Source organism: Ranitomeya imitator, chromosome 4 (genome assembly GCF_032444005.1).
Source record: "Ranitomeya imitator isolate aRanImi1 chromosome 4, aRanImi1.pri, whole genome shotgun sequence".
In the NCBI taxonomy this organism is placed as follows: Eukaryota; Metazoa; Chordata; class Amphibia; order Anura; family Dendrobatidae; genus Ranitomeya; species Ranitomeya imitator.
Genome location: NC_091285.1, coordinates 467,372,984 through 467,389,285, shown reverse-complemented (window position 1 = coordinate 467,389,285; position 16,302 = coordinate 467,372,984). Strand labels below are relative to the sequence as shown.

The window sequence follows — 16,302 nt, the reverse complement described above, 5'->3', positions numbered from 1 at the left end:
CAAATGTGAGGTGGTCCTTAAAAAGAATGGTTTTGCAAATTTTGTTGTAAAATGAGAAATCGCTGGTCAACTTTTAACCCTTATTGCTTCCTAACAAAAAACAACTATGTTTCAGAGATTGTGCTGATGTAGAGTAGATATGTGGAAAATGGTATTAATTAACTATTTTGGAGGATATGACTCTTTGATGAAAGGGAATAAAAATGAAAAATTTGAAATTATTATGAATTTTATGTATCTGCATACAATAATTGGTAATTAATTTAAAGGGTACCTGATAGCTGTTTCATGCTGCCTGAACCACGGGAGGCCTGATTGACTTTCAATCATTTAAACCAGGTATGTTTTATTCTGATATGTTGTTCAAAGTTAAAAGAAAAAAAAGGAGTTTGGTACCTTGTTAGCCAGTAGAGAAAAGAATGCTCTCAGTGTGAAATACAAGATAATCTTGTAGTTGTAATACCTTTTTATGGCTAACAAAAATAAAATAAATGATGTTACAAAGCAAACCTTCTGGACTTCTTAGGTCCCTTCCTCAGGCATGATATAACAAAGTTTCAGAAGAAAAACAAATACATGCACAAACAAATAGCAAAAAATGCCTGAAGAAGGGACCTTAGAAGTCCCGAAAGCTTGCTTTGTAACATTGTTTATTATAGTGCTTTGGAACAAAGCACTATATTGTTATTCCACCGTAGATAACTTCTTATTATAGTGCTTTTGTAAAAAGCACTATATTGTTATTCCCCCGTAGACAACTTATTATAGTGCTTTTGTAAAAAGCACTATATTGTTATTCCCCCGTAGACAACTTCTTATTATAGTGCTTTTGTAAAAAGCACTATATTGTTATTCCCCCGTAGACAACTTCTTATTCTTCTTATTCTTATTATTATTAGGCTTTTTTCCGCAATTAATGCGGCCCGAACCGCTGCACGCACAGACTCCAGTGAGGTGTCATTTCGAAGCCAGCGTCCATGAGAGGTGTGCTAAGTATTTTTCGTGTCGATCGGATTTGTAGTTTTGGCGCAATTAACGTTTGAAAATTGTTTTTCTCTCATTGGAATGCATTGCCAATGCATTTCAATAGGGAAATTTTGCCATAAGGTATAATGGCTGATTACTGAGGCAATTTAAAAAATAACTGCCAACTGCCACCTGGCTGATCAGCTCATTGATATGCGAAGCCAGACCCAGTTACTATGCCAACGCCTACGAACTCTACATGACCCCACCAGGACACAGTTTTGCCAGATAATATTAGCTCTTAAAGTGACCCGCACACCAAATCTGACCCTGAGGTGCCCAGTGCACCCCCGATCCCGTCTGTGAAAAGTAAGTGCACCCCCGGTCCCGTGTGTGAAAAGTAAGTGCACCCCCGTTCCTGGTGTGAAAAGTAAGTGCACCCCGGTCCCATGTGTGTGAAAAGTAAGTGCACCCCCGGTCCCTTGTGTGAAAAGTAAGTGCACCCCGGTCCCATGTGTGTGAAAAGTAAGTGCACCCCCGGTCCCTTGTGTGAAAAGTAAGTGCACCCCGGTCCCATGTGTGTGAAAAGTAAGTGCACCCCGATCCCGTTTGTGAAAAGTAAGTGCACCCCCAGTCCCGTGGGTGAAAATTAAGTGCACCCCAGTCCCGTGTGTGAAAAGTAAGTGCACCCCCGGTCCTGAGTGTGAAAAGTAAGCGCACCCCAGGTCCCGTAAGTGAAAAGTAAGTGCACCCTCGGTCCCGTGGGTGAAAAGTAAGTGCACCCCGGTCCCGTGTGTGAAAAGTAAGTGCATCCCCGGTCCCGGGTGTGAAAAGTAAGTGCACCCCCGGTCCCGTGGTTGAAAAGTAAGTGCACCCCCGGTCCCGTGTGTGAAAAATAAGTGCACCCTCGGTCCCGTGGGTGAAAAGTAAGTGCACCCCGATCCCGTGTGTGAAAAGTAAGTGCATCCCTGGTCCAGGGTGTGAAAAGTAAGTGCACCCCAGGTCCCGTGGGTGAAAAGTAAGTGCACCCCCGGTCCCGTGTGTGAAAAATAAGTGCACCCCAGTCCCGTGGGTGAAAAGTAAGTGCACCCCCTGTCCCGTGGGTGAAAAGTAAGTGCACCCCCCCATGTGTGAAAAGTAAGTGCACTCCCGGTCCATGGGTGAAAAGTAATTGCACCCCCGGTCCCGTGGGTGAAAAGTAATTGCACCCCCGGTCCCGTGGGTGAAAAGTAATTGCACCCCCGGTCCCGTGGGTGAAAAGTAAGTGCACCCCGGTCCCGTGGGTGAAAAGTAAGTGCACCCCCGTTCCCGCGAGTGAAAAGTAAGTGCACCCCCGTTCCCGTGTGTGAAAAGTAAGTGCACCCCCGATCCCGGGTGTGAAAAGTAAGTGCACCCCAGGTCCCGTGGGTGAAAAGTAAGTGCACCCCCAGCCCCATGGGTGAAAAGTAAGTGCACCCCCGCTCCCGTGGGTGAAAAGTATTGCACCCCGATCCCGTGTGTGAAAAGTAAGTGCACCCCCGGACTCGTGGGTGAAAAGTAAGTGCACCCCCTGTACCATGGGTGAAAAGTAAGTGCACCCCCGGTCCCGTGGGTGAAAAGTAAGTGCACCCCCGGTCCCGTGGGTGAAAAGTAAGTGCACCCCCGGTCCCGTGGGTGAAAAGTAAGTGCACCCCCGATCCCGTGGGTAAAAAGTAAGTGCACCCCGGTCCTGTGGGTGAAAAGTAAGTGCACCCCCGGTCCCGTGTGTGAAAAGTAAGTGCACCCCCGGTCCTATGGGTGAAAAGTAAGTGCACCTCCGATCCCGTGGGTGAAAAGTAAGTGCACCCCTGGTCCCGTGGGTGAAAAGTAAGTGCACCCTTGGTCCCGTGGGTGAAAAGTAAGTGCACCCAGGTCCCGTGTGTGAAAAAGTAAGTGCGCCCCCGCCCCCCAAATCGGACCCTGATTGACCCCGCCCCCGAATCGGACCCCGAGTGACCCGGACCCCCGAATCGGACCCCGAGTGGCCCCGCCCCCCAAATCGGACCCAGAGTGACCCCGCCCACCAAATGTGACCCAGAGTGACCCCGCCCACCAAATGTGACCCAGAGTGACCCCGCCCACCAAATGTGACCCCGCCCACCAAATGTGACCCCGAGTGGCCCCGCCCACCAAATCGGACCGCGAGTGGCCCCGCCCACCAAATCGGACCCAGAGGTGCCCCGCCCACCAAATCGGACCCAGAGTGACCCCGCCCACCAAATGTGACCCAGAGTGACCCCGCCCACCAAATGTGACCCAGAGTGACCCCGCCCACCAAATGTGACCCCGCCCACCAAATGTGACCCCGAGTGGCCCCGCCCACCAAATCGGACCGCGAGGTGCCCCGCCCACCAAATCGGACCCAGAGGTGCCCCGCCCACCAAATCGGACCCAGAGTGACCAAGCCCACCAAATCGGACCCAGAGTGACCCCGCCCACCAAATGTGACCCAGAGTGACCCCGCCCACCAAATATGACCCAGAGTGACCCCGCCCACCAAATGTGACCCAGAGTGACCCCGCCCACCAAATGTGACCCAGAGTGACCCCGCCCACCAAATGTGACCCAGAGTGACCCCGCCCACCAAATGTGACCCAGAGTGACCCCGCCCACCAAATGTGACCCAGAGTGACCCCGCCCACCAAATGTGACCCAGAGTGACCCCGCCCACCAAATGTGACCCAGAGTGACCCCGCCCACCAAATGTGACCCAGAGTGACCCCGCCCACCAAATGTGACCCAGAGTGACCCCGCCCACCAAATGTGACCCAGAGTGACCCCGCCCACCAAATGTGACCCAGAGTGACCCCGCCCACCAAATGTGACCCAGAGTGACCCCGCCCACCAAATGTGACCCAGAGTGACCCCGCCCACCAAATGTGACCCCGCCCACCAAATGTGACCCCGAGTGGCCCCGCCCACCAAATCGGACCCAGAGGTGCCCCGCCCACCAAATCGGACCCAGAGTGACCCCGCCCACCAAATCGGACCCAGAGTGACCCCGCCCACCAAATGTGACCCAGAGTGACCCCGCCCACCAAATGTGACCCAGAGTGACCCCGCCCACCAAATGTGACCCAGAGTGACCCCGCCCACCAAATGTGACCCAGAGTGACCCCGCCCACCAAATGTGACCCAGAGTGACCCCGCCCACCAAATGTGACCCAGAGTGACCCCGCCCACCAAATGTGACCCAGAGTGACCCCGCCCACCAAATGTGACCCAGAGTGACCCCGCCCACCAAATGTGACCCAGAGTGACCCCGCCCACCAAATGTGACCCAGAGTGACCCCGCCCACCAAATGTGACCCAGAGTGACCCCGCCCACCAAATGTGACCCAGAGTGACCCCGCCCACCAAATGTGACCCAGAGTGACCCCGCCCACCAAATGTGACCCAGAGTGACCCCGCCCACCAAATGTGACCCAGAGTGACCCCGCCCACCAAATGTGACCCAGTGACCCCGCCCACCAAATGTGACCCAGAGTGACCCCGCCCACCAAATGTGACCCAGAGGTGCCCCGCCCACCAAATCTGACCCAGAGGTGCCCCGCCCACCAAATCTGACCCAGAGGTGCCCCGCCCACCAAATCTGACCGAGGTGCCCTGCCCACCAAATCTGACCCAGAGGTGCTCTGCCCACCAAATCTGACCCAGAGTGGCCCCGCCCACCAAATCTGACCCAGAGTGGCCCCGCCCACCAAATCGGACCCAGAGTGGTCCCGTCTACCAAATCGGACACAGAGTGGCCCCGCCCACCAAATCATCCCCTGAGGGGCCCCGCCCACCAAACCAGCGCCTGAAGGGCACCCAAGTGTGAAAGTCTTGCAGGGGCAGCCCGGGCACCATTACAAAGCACTATCTGTAGTTCCTTCAGGAAATACCCATCTAGTTCTTCTTATTATAGTGCTTTTGTAAAAAGCACTATATTGTTATTCCCCCGTAGACAACTTCTTATTCTTCTTATTCTTATTATTATTAGGCTTTTTTCCGCAATTAATGCGGCCCGAACCGCTGCACGCACAGACTCCAGTGAGGTGTCATTTCGAAGCCAGCGTCCATGAGAGGTGTGCTAACTATTTTTCGTGTCGATCGGATGTGTAGTTTTGGCGCAATTAACGTTTGAAAATTGTTTTTCTCTCATTGGAATGCATTGCCAATGCATTTCAATAGGGAAATTTTGCCATAAGGTATAATGGCTGATTACTGAGGCAATTTAAAAAATAACTGCCAACTGCCACCTGGCTGATCAGCTCATTGATATGCGAAGCCAGACCCAGTTACTATGCCAATGCCTACGAACTCTACATGACCCCACCAGGACACAGTTTTGCCAGATAATATCAGCTCTTAAAGTGACCCGCACACCAAATCTGACCCTGAGGTGCTCAGTGCACCCCCGATCCCGTCTGTGAAAAGTAAGTGCACCCCCGGTCCCTTGTGTGAAAAGTAAGTGCACCCCGGTCCCATGTGTGTGAAAAGTAAGTGCACCCCGATCCCGTTTGTGAAAAGTAAGTGCACCCCCAGTCCCGTGGGTGAAAATTAAGTGCACCCCAGTCCCGTGTGTGAAAAGTAAGTGCACCCCCGGTCCTGAGTGTGAAAAGTAAGCGCACCCCAGGTCCCGTAAGTGAAAAGTAAGTGCACCCTCGGTCCCGTAAGTGAAAAGTAAGTGCACCCTCGGTCCCGTGGGTGAAAAGTAAGTGCACCCCGGTCCCGTGTGTGAAAAGTAAGTGCACCCCCGGTCCCGTGAGTTAAAAGTAAGTGCAACCCCGGTCCCGGGTGTGCAAAAGTGTGCCCCGGGTGTGCAAAAGTAAGTGCGCCCCGGGTGTGCAAAAGTAAGTGTGCCCCGGGTGTGCAAAAGTAAGAGCGCCCCGACCCCATGTGTGCAAAAGTAAGTGCGCCCCCGGCCCCGGGTGTGCAAAATTAAGTGCGCCCCCGGCCCCGGGTGTGCAAAAGTAAGTGCACCCCCGGTCCCAGGTGTGCAAAAGTAAGTGCGCCCCCGCCCCCGTGTGTGCAAAAGTAAGTACACCCCCGCCCCGTGTGTGCAAAAGTAAGGGCACCCTGCCCCGTGTGTGAGAAGTAAGTGCGCCCCCAGCCCAGGATGTGCAAAAGTAAGTGCGCCCCCGGCCCCGGGTATGCAAAAGTAAGTGCGCCCCGGCCCCGGGTGTGCAAAAGTAAGTGTGCCCCGGGTGTGCAAAAGTAAGTGTGCCCCGGGTGTGCAAAAGTAAGTGCGCCCCGGGTGTGCAAAAGTAAGTGCGCCCCGGGTGTGCAAAACTAAGTGCGCCCCGGGTGTGCAAAACTAAGTGGGCCCCGAGTGACCCCACCAGGACACAGTTTTGCCAGATAATATCAGCTCTTAAAGTGACCCGACCACCAAATCGGACCCTGAGGGGCACCGCCCACCAAATCGGACCCTGAGGGGCCCCGCCCACCAAATCGGCCCCTGAGGGGCCCCGCCCACCAAATCGGCCCCTGAGGGGCCCCGCCCACCAAATCGGACCCAGAGTGACCCCGCCCACCAAATCGGACCCAGAGTGACCCCGCCCACCAAATCGGACCCAAAGTGACCCCGCCCACCAAATCGGACCCAGAGTGACCCCGCCCACCAAATTGGACCCAGAGTGACCCCGCCCACCAAATTGGACCCAGAGTGACCCCGCCCACCAAATCGGACCCAGAATGACCCCGCCCACCAAATCGGACCCAGAGTGACCCCGCCCACCAAATCGGACCCAGAGTGACCCCGCCCACCAAATCGGACCCAGAGTGACCCCGCCCACCAAATCGGACCCAGAGTGACCCCGCCCACCAAATCGGACCCAGAGTGACCCCGCCCACCAAATCGGACCCAGAGTCGCCCCGCCCACCAAATTGGCCCCCTGAGCGGCCCCGAACACCAAATTGGACCCAGAGTGACCCGGCCCACCAAATCGGACCCAGAGTGACCCCGCCCAAAAAATCGGACCCAGAGTGACCCCGCCCACCAAATCGGACCCAGAGTGACCCCCGCCCACCAAATCGGACCCAGATTGACACCGCCCACCAAATCGGCCCCTGAGGGGCCCCAACCACCAAACGGGCACCTGAGGGGCACTCAAGTGTGAAAGCCTTGCAGGGGCAGCCCGGGCACCATTCCAAAGCACTATCTGTAGTTCCTTCAGGAAATACCCATCTAGTTCTTATTATTATTAGGCTTTTTTCCGCAATTAATGCGGCCCGAACCGCTGCACGCACAGACTCCAGTGAGGTGTCATTTCGAAGCCAGCGTCCATGAGAGGTGTGCTAAGTATTTTTCGTGTCGATCGGATGTGTAGTTTTGGCGCAATTAACGTTTGAAAATTGTTTTTCTCTCATTGGAATGCATTGCCAATGCATTTCAATAGGGAAATTTTGCCATAAGGTATAATGGCTGATTACTGAGGCAATTTAAAAAATAACTGCCAACTGCCACCTGGCTGATCAGCTCATTGATATGCGAAGCCAGACCCAGTTACTATGACAACGCGTACGAACTCTACATGACCCCACCAGGACACAGTTTTGCCAGATAATATCAGCTCTTAAAGTGACCCGCACACCAAATCTGACCCTGAGGTGCCCAGTGCACCCCCGATCCCGTCTGTGAAAAGTAAGTGCACCCCCAGTCCCGTGTGTGAAAAGTAAGTGCACCCCCGTTCCTGGTGTGAAAAGTAAGTGCACCCCGGTCCCATGTGTGTGAAAAGTAAGTGCACCCCCGGTCCCTTGTGTGAAAAGTAAGTGCACCCCGATCCCGTTTGTGAAAAGTAAGTGCACCCCCAGTCCCGTGGGTGAAAATTAAGTGCACCCCAGTCCCGTGTGTGAAAAGTAAGTGCACCCCCGGTCCTGAGTGTGAAAAGTAAGCGCACCTCAGGTCCCGTAAGTGAAAAGTAAGTGCACCCTCGGTCCCGTGGGTGAAAAGTAAGTGCACCCCGGTCCCGTGTGTGAAAAGTAAGTGCATCCCTGGTCCCGGGTGTGAAAAGTAAGTGCACCCCCGGTCCCGTGGTTGAAAAGTAAGTGCACCCCCGGTCCCGTGTGTGAAAAATAAGGGCACCCTCGGTCCCGTGGGTGAAAAGTAAGTGCACCCCGATCCCGTGTGTGAAAAGTAAGTGCATCCCTGGTCCCGGGTGTGAAAAGTAAGTGCACCCCCGGTCCCGTGGGTGAAAAGTAAGTGCACCCCCGGTCCGGTGTGTGAAAAATAAGTGCACCCCAGTCCCATGGGTGAAAAGTAAGTGCACCCCCTGTCCCGTGGGTGAAAAGTAAGTGCACCCCCCCATGTGTGAAAAGTAAGTGCACTCCCGGTCCATGGGTGAAAAGTAAGTGCACCCCCGGTCCCGTGGGTGAAAAGTAAGTGCACCTCCGGTCCCGTGAGTGAAAAGTAAGTGCACCCCTGGTCCCGTGGGTGAAAAGTAATTGCACCCCCGGTCCCGTGGGTGAAAAGTAAGTGCACCCCCGGTCCCGTGGGTGAAAAGTAAGTGCACCCCCGTTCCCGTGAGAGAAAAGTAAGTGCACCCCCGTTCCCGTGTGTGAAAAGTAAGTGCACCCCCGATCCCGGGTGTGAAAAGTAAGTGCACCCCAGGTCCCGTGGGTGAAAAGTAAGTGCACCCCCAGTCCCATGGGTGAAAAGTAAGTGCACCCCCGCTCCCGTGGGTGAAAAGTATTGCACCCCGATCCCGTGTGTGAAAAGTAAGTGCACCCCCGGACTCGTGGGTGAAAAGTAAGTGCACCCCCGTACCCGTGGGTGAAAAGTAAGTGCACCCCCGGTCCCGTGGGTGAAAAGTAAGTGCACCCAGGTCCCGTGTGTGAAAAAGTAAGTGCGCCCCCGCCCCCCAAATCGGACCCTGAGTGACCCCGCCCCCGAATCGGACCCCGAGTGACCCGGACCCCCGAATCGGACCCCGAGTGGCCCCGCCCCCCAAATTGGACCCAGAGTGACCCTGCCCACCAAATCTGACCCAGAGTAACCCCGCCCACCAAATCGGACCCAGAGTGGCCCCGCCCACCAAATCTGACCCAGAGTGGCCCCGCCCCCCAAATTGGACCCAGAGTGACCCCGCCCACCAAATCTGACCCAGAGTAACCCCGCCCACCAAATCGGACCCAGAGTGGCCCCGCCCACCAAATCTGACCCAGAGTGGCCCGCCCACCAAATCTGACCCAGAGTGGCCCCGCCCACCAAATCGGACCCAGAGTGACCCCGCCCACCAAATAGGACCCAGAGTGACCCCGCCCACCAAATCGGACCCGGAGTGACCCCGCCCACCAAATCGGACCCGGAGTGACCCCGCCCACCAAATCGGACCCGGAGTGGCCCCGCCCACCAAATCGGACCCGGAGTGACCCCGCCCACCAAATCGGACCCGGAGTGGCCCCGCCCACCAAATCGGACCCGGAGTGGCCCCGCCCACCAAATCGGACCCGGAGTGACCGCCCACCAAATCGGACCCGGAGTGACCCCGCCCACCAAATCGGACCCAGAGTGACCCCGCCCACCAAATCGGACCCAGAGTGACCCCGCCCACCAAATCGGACCCAGAGTGACCCCGCCCACCAAATCGGACCCAGAGTGACCCCGCCCACCAAATCAGACCCAGAGTGACCCCGCCCACCAAATCGGACCCAGAGTGACCCCGTCCACCAAATCGGACCCAGAGTGACCCCGCCCACCAAATCGGTCCCAGAGTGACCCCGCCCACCAAATCGGACCCAGAGTGACCCCGCCCACCAAATCGGACCCAGAGTGACCACGCCCACCAAATCAGACCCTGAGGGGCCCCGCCCACCAAATCGGACCCTGAGGGGCACCGTCCACCAAATTGGACCCTGAGGGGCCCCGCCCACCAAATCGGACCCTGAGGGGCCCCGCCCACCAAATCGGACACTGAGGGGCCCCACCCACCAAATCAGCGCCTGAAGGGCACCCAAGTGTGAAAGTCTTGCAGGGGCAGCCCGGGCACCATTCCAAAGCACTATCTGTAGTTCCTTCAGGAAATACCCATCTAGTTCTTATTATTATTAGGCTTTTTTCCGCAATTAATGCGGCCCGAACCGCTGCACGCACAGACTCCAGTGAGGTGTCATTTCGAAGCCAGCGTCCATGAGAGGTGTGCTAAGTATTTTTCGTGTCGATCGGATTTGTAGTTTTGGCGCAATTAACGTTTGAAAATTGTTTTTCTCTCATTGGAATGCATTGCCAATGCATTTCAATAGGGAAATTTTGCCATAAGGTATAATGGCTGATTACTGAGGCAATTTAAAAAATAACTGCCAACTGCCACCTGGCTGATCAGCTCATTGATATGCGAAGCCAGACCCAGTTACTATGCCAACGCCTACGAACTCTACATGACCCCACCAGGACACAGTTTTGCCAGATAATATTAGCTCTTAAAGTGACCCGCACACCAAATCTGACCCTGAGGTGCCCAGTGCACCCCCGATCCCGTCTGTGAAAAGTAAGTGCACCCCCGGTCCCGTGTGTGAAAAGTAAGTGCACCCCCGTTCCTGGTGTGAAAAGTAAGTGCACCCCGGTCCCATGTGTGTGAAAAGTAAGTGCACCCCCGTTCCTGGTGTGAAAAGTAAGTGCACCCCGGTCCCATGTGTGTGAAAAGTAAGTGCACCCCCGGTCCCTTGTGTGAAAAGTAAGTGCACCCCGGTCCCATGTGTGTGAAAAGTAAGTGCACCCCGATCCCGTTTGTGAAAAGTAAGTGCACCCCCAGTCCCGTGGGTGAAAATTAAGTGCACCCCAGTCCCGTGTGTGAAAAGTAAGTGCACCCCCGGTCCCGAGTGTGAAAAGTAAGCGCACCCCAGGTCCCGTAAGTGAAAAGTAAGTGCACCCTCGGTCCCGTGGGTGAAAAGTAAGTGCACCCCGGTCCCGTGTGTGAAAAGTAAGTGCATCCCCGGTCCCGGGTGTGAAAAGTAAGTGGACCCCCGGTCCCGTGGTTGAAAAGTAAGTGCACCCCCGGTCCCGTGTGTGAAAAATAAGTGCACCCTCGGTCCCGTGGGTGAAAAGTAAGTGCACCCCGATCCCGTGTGTGAAAAGTAAGTGCATCCCTGGTCCAGGGTGTGAAAAGTAAGTGCACCCCCGGTCCCGTGGGTGAAAAGTAAGTGCACCCCCGGTCCCGTGTGTGAAAAATAAGTGCACCCCAGTCCCGTGGGTGAAAAGTAAGTGCACCCCCTGTCCCGTGGGTGAAAAGTAAGTGCACCCCCCCATGTGTGAAAAGTAAGTGCACTCCCGGTCCATGGGTGAAAAGTAAGTGCACCCCGGGTCCCGTGGGTGAAAAGTAAGTGCACCTCCGGTCCCGTGGGTGAAAAGTAATTGCACCCCCGGTCCCGTGGGTGAAAAGTAAGTGCACCCCGGTCCCGTGGGTGAAAAGTAAGTGCACCCCCGTTCCCGCGAGTGAAAAGTAAGTGCACCCCCGTTCCCGTGTGTGAAAAGTAAGTGCACCCCCGATCCCGGGTGTGAAAAGTAAGTGCACCCCAGGTCCCGTGGGTGAAAAGTAAGTGCACCCCCAGCCCCATGGGTGAAAAGTAAGTGCACCCCCTCTCCCGTGGGTGAAAAGTATTGCACCCCGAACCCGTGTGTGAAAAGTAAGTGCACCCCCGGACTCGTGGGTGAAAAGTAAGTGCACCCCCTGTACCATGGGTGAAAAGTAAGTGCACCCCCGGTCCCGTGGGTGAAAAGTAAGTGCACCCCCGGTCCCGTGGGTGAAAAGTAAGTGCACCCCCGGTCCCGTGGGTAAAAAGTAAGTGCACCCCGGTCCCGTGGGTGAAAAGTAAGTGCACCCCCGGTCCCGTGTGTGAAAAGTAAGTGCACCCCCGGAACTATGGGTGAAAAGTAAGTGCACCCCCGATCCCGTGGGTGAAAAGTAAGTGCACCCCCGGTCCCGTGGGTGAAAAGTAAGTGCACCCTTGGTCCCGTGGGTGAAAAGTAAGTGCACCCAGGTCCCGTGTGTGAAAAAGTAAGTGCGCCCCCGCCCCCCAAATCGGACCCTGATTGACCCCGCCCCCGAATCGGACCCCGAGTGACCCGGACCCCCGAATCGGACCCCGAGTGGCCCCGCCCCCCAAATTGGACCCAGAGTGACCCCGCCCACCAAATCTGACCCAGAGTAACCCCGCCCACCAATTCTGACCCAGAGTAACCCCGCCCACCAAATCTGACCCAGAGTGACCCCGCCCACCAAATCGGACCCAGAGTGACCCCGCCCACCAAATCGGACCCAGAGTGACCCCGCCCACCAAATCGGACCCAGAGTGACCCCGCCCACCAAATCGGACCCAGAGTGACCCCGCCCACCAAATCGGACCCAGAGTGACCCCGCCCACCAAATCGGACCCAGAGTGACCCCGCCCACCAAAACGGACCCAGAGTGACCCCGCCCACCAAATCGGACCCAGAGTGACCCCGCCCACCAAATCGGACCCAGAGTGACCCCGCCCACCAAATCGGACCCAGAGTGACCCCGCCCACCAAATCGGACCCTGAGGGGCCCCGCCCACCAAATCGGACCCTGAGGGGCCTCGCCCACCAAATCAGCACCTGAAGGGCACCCAAGTGTGAAAGTCTTGCAGGGGTAGCCCGGGCACCATTCCAAAGCACTATCTGTAGTTCCTTCAGGAAATACTCATCTAGTTATTATTATAGTGCTTTTGTAAAAAGCACTATATTGTTATTCCACCGTAGACAACTTATTATTATTATTATTATTATTCAGTCCGCAATTAATGCGGCCCGAACCGCTGCACGCACAGACTCCAGTGAGGTGTCATTTCGAAGCTTGCGTTCCTGGCAGGTGTGCTAAGTATTTTTCGTGTCGATCGGATTTGTAGTTTTGGCGCAATTGGCGTTTGAAAATTTTGTCTCAATGCATTTCAATGGGGAAATGGCTGATTTCTGAGGCAATTTCAAAATAACTGCCAACTGCCACCTGGCTGATCAGCTCATTGATATGCGAAGTCAGACCCAGTTACTATGCCGACGCCTACGAACTCTACATGACCCCACCAGGACACAGTTTTGCCAGATAATATCAGCTCTTAAAGTGACCCGCACACCAAATGTGACCCAGAGTGACCCCGCCCACCAAATTGGACACAGAGTGACCCCGCCCACCAAATGTGACCCAGAGTGACCCCGCCCACCAAATGTGACCCAGAGTGACCCCGCCCACCAAATGTGACCCAGAGTGACCCCGCCCACCAAATGTGACCCAGAGTGACCCCGCCCACCAAATGTGACCCAGAGTGACCCCGCCCACCAAATGTGACCCAGAGTGACCCCGCTCACCAAATGTGACCCAGAGTGACCCCGTCCACCAAATGTGACCCAGAGTGACCCCGTCCACCAAATGTGACCCAGAGTGACCCCGCCCACCAAATGTGACCCAGAGTGACCCCGCCCATCAAATGTGACCCAGAGTGACCCCGCCCACCAAATGTGACCCAGAGTGACCCCGCCCACCAAATGTGACCCAGGGTGACCCCGCCCACCAAATGTGACCCAGAGTGACCCCGCCCACCAAATGTGACCCAGAGTGACCCCGCCCACCAAATGTGACCCAGAGTGACCCCGCCCACCAAATGTGACCCAGAGTGACCCCGCCCACCAAATCGGACCCAGAGTGACCCCGCCCACCAAATCGGACCCAGAGTGACCCCGCCCACCAAATCGGACCCAGAGTGACCCCGCCCACCAAATCGGACCCAGAGGTGCCATGCCCACCAAATCGGACCCTGAGGGGCCCCGCCCACCAAATCGGATCCAGAGTGACCCCGCCCACCAAATCGGACCCAGAGGTGCCCCGCCCACCAAATCGGACCCAGAGGTGCCCCGCCCACCAAATGTGACCCAGAGTGACCCCGCCCACCAAATGTGACCCAGAGTGACCCCGCCCACCAAATGTGACCCAGAGTGACCCCGCCCACCAAATGTGACCCAGAGTGACCCCGCCCACCAAATGTGACCCAGAGTGACCCCGTCCACCAAATGTGACCCAGAGTGACCCCGCCCACCAAATGTGACCCAGAGTGACCCCGCCCACCAAATGTGACCCAGAGTGACCCCGCCCACCAAATGTGACCCAGAGTGACCCCGCCCACCAAATTGGATCCAGAGTGACCCCGCCCACCAAATCGGACCCAGAGTGACTCCGCCCACCAAATCGGACCCAGAGTGACCCCGCCCACCAAATCGACCCAGAGTGACCCCGCCCACCAAATCGGACCCAGAGTGGCCCCGCCCACCAAATCGGACCCCGAGTGGCCCCGCCCACCAAATCGGCCCCCGAGTGGCCCCGCCCACCAAGTCGGCCCCAGAGTAGCCCCGCCCACCAAATCGGCCCCCGAGTTGCCTCCCCACCAAATCGGCCCCCGAGTTGCCCCGCCCACCAAATCGGCCCCTGAGTAGCCCCGCCCACCAAACCAGCGCCTGAGGGGTACCCAAGTGTGAAAGTCTTGCAGGGGCAGCCCGGGCACCATTCCAAAGCACTATCTGTAGTTCCTTCAGGAAATACCCATCTAGTTATAGTGCTTTGGAACAAAGCACTATATTGTTATTCCACCGTAGTCAACTTATTCTTCTTATTATTATTCAGTCCGCAATTAATGCGGCCCGAACCGCTGCACTCACAGACTCCAGTGAGGTGTCATTTCGAAGCCAGCGTTCCTGGCAGGTGTGCTAAGTATTTTTCGTGTTGATCGGATTTGTAGTTTTGGCGCAATTTGCGTTTGAAAATGTTGTCTCAATGCATTTCAATAGGGAAATCTTGCCATAAGCTTATAATGGCAGTTATTTTGAAATTGCCTCAGAAATCAGCCCAACTGCCACCTGGCTGATTAGCTCATTGATATGCGAAGTCAGACCCAGTTACTATGCCAACGCCTATGAACTCTACATGACCCCACTAGGACACAGGTTTGTCAGATAATATCAGCTCTTAAAGTGACCCGCGCACCAAATCGGACCCTGAGGTGCCAGCCCACCAAATTGTTACCTGAGGTGTCCAGCCCACCAAATAGGAGGCCGAGGGGCCCCAACCACCACATCGGAGGCCGAGGGGCCCCGACCTCCAAATCGGAGGCCGAGGGGCCCCGACCTCCAAATCGGAGGCCGAGGGCCCCCGACCACCAAATCGGAAGCCGAGGGGCCCCGACCTCCAAATCGGAGGCGGAGGGGCCCCGACCTCCAAATGGGACCCTGAGGGGCCCCGACCTCCAAATGGGACCCTGAGGGGCCCCGACCTCCAAATGGGACCCTGAGGGGCCCCGACCTCCAAATGGGACTCTGAGGGGCCCCGACCTCCAAATCGGACCCTGAGGGGCCCCGACCTCCAAATCGGACCCTGAGGGGCCCCGACCACCAAATCGGACCCTGAGGGGCCCCGACCACCAAATCGGACCCTGAGGGGCCCCGACCACCAAATCGGACCCTGAGGGGCCCCGACCACCAAATCGGACCCTGAGGGGCCCCGACCACCAAATCGGGCCCTGAGGGGCCCCGACCACCAAATCGGACCCTGAGGGGCCCCGACCACCAAATCGGACCCTGAGGGGCCCCGACCACCAAATCGGACCCTGAGGGGCCCCGACCTCCAAATCGGACCCTGAGGGGCCCCGACCTCCAAATCGGACCCTGAGGGGCCCCGACCTCCAAATCGGACCCTGGGGGGCCCCGACCTCCAAATCGGACCCTGAGGGGCCCCGACCACCAAATCGGACCCTGAGGGGCCCCGACCACCAAATCGGACCCTGAGGGGCCCCGACCACCAAATCGGACCCTGAGGGGCCCCGACCACCAAATCGGACCCTGAGGGGCCCCGACCACCAAATCGGACCCTGAGGGGCCCCACTTACCAAATCGGACCCTGAGGGGCCCCGACCACCAAATCGGACCCTGAGGGGCCCCGACCACCAAATCGGACCCTGAGGGGCCCCGACCACCAAATCGGACCCTGAGGGGCCCCGACCACCAAATCGGACCCTGAGGGGCCCCGACCTCCAAATCGGACCCTGAGGGGCCCCGACCTCCAAATCGGACCCTGAGGGGCCCCTGACCACCAAATCGGACCCTGAGGGGCCCCGACCACCAAATCGGACCCTGAGGGGCCCCGACCACCAAATCGGACCCTGAGGGGCCCCGACCACCAAATCGGACCCTGAGGGGCCCCGACCACCAAATCGGACCCTGAGGGGCCCCGACCACCAAATCGGACCCTGAGGGGCCCCGACCACCAAATCGGACCCTGAGGGGCCCCGACCACCAAATCGGACCCTGAGGGGCCCCGACCACCAAATCGGACCCTG

At 56.9% G+C, this 16,302-nt stretch overlaps 1 protein-coding gene across 4 annotated transcripts in view; it reads left to right on the top strand.

Annotated features, from left to right (window-relative positions):
* ENTREP2 (endosomal transmembrane epsin interactor 2) overlaps positions 1–16,302 on the top strand; it is a 1,647,307-nt gene that overhangs the window by 906,216 nt on the left and 724,789 nt on the right. The gene's annotated exons all lie outside the window — the stretch shown is intronic.